Source organism: Berghia stephanieae, unplaced genomic scaffold (genome assembly GCF_034508935.2).
Source record: "Berghia stephanieae isolate SIO BIC M18660-M18661 unplaced genomic scaffold, UCSD_Bste_1.3 scaffold4833, whole genome shotgun sequence".
Classification (NCBI taxonomy): Eukaryota; Metazoa; Mollusca; class Gastropoda; order Nudibranchia; family Aeolidiidae; genus Berghia; species Berghia stephanieae.
This window is the reverse complement of record NW_027626215.1, coordinates 1-5329: the sequence shown is the minus strand read 5'-3', so window position 1 is coordinate 5329 and position 5329 is coordinate 1. Positions and strand designations below refer to the sequence as shown.

The 5329-nt window shown below is 64.6% G+C and overlaps 1 pseudogene; it reads left to right on the top strand.

Moving 5' to 3' along the window:
• Positions 1–1815: 1815 nt before the first annotated feature.
• LOC144961910 (large subunit ribosomal RNA) lies at positions 1816–5244 on the top strand (annotated as a pseudogene).
• Positions 5245–5329: the final 85 nt, after the last annotated feature.

Sequence of the window (5329 nt, the reverse complement as noted above, 5' to 3'; positions counted from 1 at the left end):
GTATCTGGGCCCACACAAAGGGACGGGCGGTGTTTTCCCTGAACAATTGAGTGCTCAAAGCAGGTCGTGCTCGCACGCTTTTCTCGGGAAAGATTGATGACGCCACCCCCCGCCCCAAAGTAACCACGGGACCGGTCCCCGGGGGGCGGGGGGCGAGGTCTATAGAGACGGCCGGGGGCGGCGTACTACCGCGGGGGGGGTGGAACCGCGTCGCGGTGGGGAAAAAGAAAAAAAAGAGCGAAGGGACCGGCCAAGAGCGCCTTCGTTGATCATGAACGAAAATGGAGGAACGAACGCGATCCCGGTACCCCGGTAGTTCCGCATAAACCTGCCGACGGTTACGGGGGCGTCCCTGGGGGAAGCCCGCGAGGCCCCGGGGAAATCGAGTGCCCGGGGTCCGGGGGGGGAGACGGTCGCAAGGGTGAAACTTAAAAGGGTTTGACGGAAGGGGGACCACCAGGGGTGGAGCCTGCGGTAATTTTACTCAAAACCGGGGAAGCTTACCCGGCCGGACACGCGTGGATTGAAGACTGAGCCTTTTGATTCGGGGGGTGGTGGGCATGGCCTTTTTTAGCCGTGGAGCGATCCGTCTGGTTCTTCCGAAACGGGGGGGGACCCCGCCCCGGCGGATAAAAAAACGGGGGTCAAGAGGGGGTCCGTCTCACGGGTTGGGTGGCGTTTCGGCTCTCGGTGGGGCGCGGTTTTTCCCACTCAGGGGAGGCGGGCCCCCGGACGCCGTCGCGCGGGGCCGCGTCCCAGGGTTGACCTCAGCATGCTACGAGAGGGGACCCATAACGGGTCTGTGACCCTTTTTGACGTCCGGGGCTGCACGGGGGCTACAGTGGTGGCCCCACCCGGCGCGGTGTAGACCGTGAGCGTAGGAGTCTTCAGTCCGGGGGTGGTCTTCCTGCGAGTTGGGGCCCTGAAATCGGAAAAAGCCACGTAGTCACGGGGCAAATCCCGGGGGACTACGTCCCTGCCCTTTGTACACACCCCCCGTCCTACCTTCGGGGGACGGCGCAGCCAGGGGCCCCCGGGTGGCCGGCAGAGGAGCTTTTGGCTCCCGAAATCGCAGTCGTCGCGAGTCGCCCCAACTCGTGCCCCGGGGGTAAAAGTCTAACAGGTTACCGTAGGTGAACCTTCGGGAGGGTCACGTCCGATTTTGTTTTGCCCCCAGCCCCCCCGACGGGTTTAAGGGTTAAAAAAAAAACTGTCCCGGGGAGGCCGGGTGTCCTGGCCGGGGAGGGTCCAGGCCGATAAAGGGGGGGGCGGCGTTCGCCGCGGTAAACCCCGCGCGCAACGCTTTCCCCCCCCACCCCTTTTTCGTCGTTTGGGGCCCTTAACGAGAGAAAAATAATAAACCTTTGGCGGTGGATAACCGGCTCGCGCTCTGAGAGTGCGGCCGCCCTATGAGTCTGGAACTGCAGCTGCCCCATTTAAAACGACGTCTTGAAGCAAATTGCGGGCCCTGGGCGTAAGTCACCGGCCCCCGTCCCTATAGGGTCGGCCCTACGACGTCCCCCCAACCGGTCTTCTGGGGGGACTGAGCGGCGCGACGTGCCGTACCGTCGGGTCTCGCCCCGACGGCGGCCGTAGATCGAGGGCTCCCGTTGACACGGGAGACGTCGTCCCCACCCCGGCCCCTGGGTATGGGCGGGGGACGACGAAAAGACGCGCACGAAGACGGGAAGCACGACGCGATCGGCTGCTTTTTTCAACCTCGGGCCTGCTGATGTTCACGCGAGCGAGGGTTGTGGGGTATGCGGGGAAGTAAGTATAACGACGCGCGGGAACCCGACGGGGGGGGCGATCTGCCCACCTCAATCGGAGAGGGTACCCCCAACTAAAAACATTTCAGTAAGCGGAGGAAAAAAAAAAAACCCAAAGGGTCTCCCCCAGTAAAAGGCGATGAAGCGGGAAAGCCCAGCGCTGAAACCCCCCGGGCCCGTGCCCGCGGGGACTGAGCGTTCGGGTCGGTGTCGAGCGGGATCGGGAGCGCGCCGAGTCTTCTCGACTGGCTTGCCCCGAGCGGTGCCGGCCCTTCCGGCGGCGGGTCCCTTCCCCCGACCCCGACCCCCGGGTTTGGGTTGCTTGGCATGCAGCCGAAGCGGGGGGTAAACTCCCTAAGGGTATACCTGCGCGAGTCCGAAGCGACAATACTGTGGGGAAAGTTGAAAAGAATTTGAAAAGGGGGTTTCAAAGCGCGTGAAACCCCCAAGGGGAAACTGGTGACCAGCGACGTGTCCCGCCGTGGGGGCTGGTCGCCCGTGCCCCCCGCGGAGGCGCCCGGGAGACGGGGGGCCTTCCCATTCGGGGGGGCGGGCGCGTGCCCCACCCGGCGGGCTCCGTGCCACCGGCACCGGGCCGTCTCTCCGGCGCCCCCGCGGGGGCGCGGGGCCCGCGGATCGTGGGGCGCGATTGGGACGAGAGCGGTCGTATTCGGGTCCGTGGTCGCCCGCGGCAAACGGCGGCGGTTCGCCCCGGGGGGTTTGGGCCCCTCCCGGGGGCCGGGGGGTCCTTTCCCGTCAAAATTTTCCCTTATTCCGGCCTGCCCGACCGTTTTTGGGAAAACGGACCAAGGTCCCGGGGCCCCTGTGGACCGCAGGGTTTCCCAAAACCCCACGGCGAAGTAAAAGCAAAGGCCCTCGGGCGAGGGCGGTCTCTGGGCGATCACCGGTCCCCGGAGCGCACCGCCCCCCCGGCGGCCCCGGTGACGGCCCTGTCGGAGATGAGGCAGGCGTCGGGACCGATGGGGGGGGGGGGGGTTATCTACGCCTGAGCAGAGCAAGGGGGGGAAACCCTTGGTGGAGGTCGAAGCGCTCGAGTGCAAATCGACCGCCCGACTTGGGTTAGGGGGCGAAAGCCCAATCGAACCTTAGAGGGGTTCCCCCCGAAGTTCCTCAGGATAGCCGGTCCCGACGAAGATTTTTCACTGGGGAAAGCAAGGGTTGGGAGGCATCGGGGGCGAAACCCCCCTGTCCACTCTCAAACTTTCAACGGGTGAGGCCCAGCCCGCCTCGCCGGGCCGGCCCTAGAACACGGGTCCCGAGTGGGCCATTTTTGGTAAGCGAACGGGGCGCTGGGGGAAAACCCGAACGCCCGGTTGTGGTGCCCAACGCAGGACGCCACGGGAAAGCAAAAAGGTGTGGGTCGGTATGACGCGGGGGGGGCCCACGGAATGGGAATCCGAAAGGAGGGGTAACAACTCACCTGCCGAACCGACCCCCCCTGAAAATGGATGGCCTGGCGCGGCCCACACCGGGCCCCCCCCAGCGGGAGGGGGGCGATTCCCCTCCCGGGCGGGCCCCGGGGCGAGTAGGAGGTGCCCCGCGGGGGGCTGAAAAAGTCCGGGGCGATCCCGTTGGGAGCCCCCCGGGGTGAAGTTTGGTGGTTTAGTAGCAAAAATTGAAGGGAGAGACTTTCAAGCCGGGGGGGGAAGGGTTTCCGCGGAACAGTGCTTACGTGGGTGAGTCGGTCCTAAGGGGCGGGTTAGCCCCCTTGCTGAAGCGGGACGAAACACGCGCCGGGCGGGCGGCCGAACGGGCGCCGCGCCTGGCCCGTCATCACCCGCGACCGCCGAAAGGAATCCAGTTAAGGTTCGTCGGAAAGGGGGGCGGAGAAAGGCCCCCCTCGTCGCGACTACGTTCCGGCTGGGGGGCGCCCCGGGGGGGCGCCGACGAACGGGGGGAACGCTGCCCTGGGGCCGGGGGGGGAGCCTCGTCTCTTTTTAAGGTCTGGTTCGCCCTGGAATGGGTCGACCCAGAAAGGGTCCAGGCCCGAAAAGCGCGCCGTTTGAATGGCTCCCTCCGGGGCGCTCCCGGGGGTCCGTGAAAACCCCGCGAGGGGACTCAATCTCGGCCCGGGGGTACTCAGTCCCCAGCGGTCTCCTGGTTACAGCCTCTGGTCCCCGAGTAAAGTTGGTAAGGGAAGCGGCAAAATGGATCCGTAACTTCGGGAGAAGGATTGGCCTGAGGGCCGGGGCGGTGGGCTAGGGGAGGGAAGCGGGCAGAACCGCAGCACCCGAGGGGACACTCCGAGGGGGGGGAGACGGCGGGGGAAACCCGTGGGGGGGCCCCGGGCCCCAGCGGCCTCCTCGGCGACGCCCCCTTTGCGGGGCGCGTTTGGCTGCCGGGGGGCAAACCGACGCGACCCCCCATCCCCTGTCTCAGAACTGCACGGGCAGGGGGAATCCATGTTTAATTTTAAAACAGAGGTTCGACGCGAAAGGTGTTTACGGACGTGATTTCTGCCCAGTGCCAGAATGTCAAGTGAAGAGATTTGTAAGCGCGGGAAAAAGGCGGGAGTAACTATGACCTCTTAAGGTAGCCAAATGCCCCGTGTTAATTACGACGCGCACGAACGGATTAACGAGATTCCCCCCTGCCCTATCTACGCCCCCGGCGAAAACCAGCAAGGGAACGGTTTGGTGAAATACGGGGGAAAAAAACCCTGTTGGCTTGACTCTAGTCCCGACTTGTGAGGAGCGTGGGGGGTGTAGTAGGCGGTAGCGTTTCGGGGGCGACAGTTTAAATACCCCTACCCCCCGCGGGACCTCCACTTACCGCGGGTGGGGGCTCGGCGCCTTTTGAAAGGGGGAAGGCGTACAGGTTTAGACGTCAAGCCGCCGTCGGTCGGGCTCGGGGGGTCCCCCGACTCCCCCCGACGCGGGGCCGACGCGACAGCGACCCCGCCCGGGGGCAGCCCCGGCGGGGGTTTTACTGGGGCGGTAATCTTCTAAAGCGCGCGAAAGGTTTTTCCAAGCGGGTCAGCGAGGACGGAAACCTCGCGTAGAGCAAAAGGGCAAAAGCCTGCTCACCAGGATTTTTAGTACAATATGGCCCGGGGAAGCGTGGCCTAAACATCCCTTTTGAGTTTGGGGGTTTCAGCGAGGGTGTCAGAAAAGTTACCCAGGGGTAACTGGTTGTGGGGGCCCCAACGTCATAGCGACGTCGCGATTTATCCCTTTTGATGTCGGCCCCTTTCCCATATTGCGAAGAGAATTCCCAAGTGTCGGATTGTTCACCCCAAAAGGACGTGAGCGGGTTTTTTGCCGTCGTGAGACAGGTTGTTTTATCCTACTGATGAAGCGCCTTTCCACGGTAATCTTTCTCATACGAGAGAACGGTGAGTTCGGCCCTGGTTTTCCCCGTCCCGGGCGCAGGCCCCCTGGGCCCGGCTACGTCCGTGGGAGTACGACTGAAGCCTTAAGTCGGAACCCGCCCCGGGGGCAAAGGGTGCTTAGCTAGGGCCCGAGCGTGAGGCAACATTAACCGGCAACCCCGGGTTCGCGGCTAGTGCCCTGACCCGGGCCCCCTCGTCCGCCGCTAGA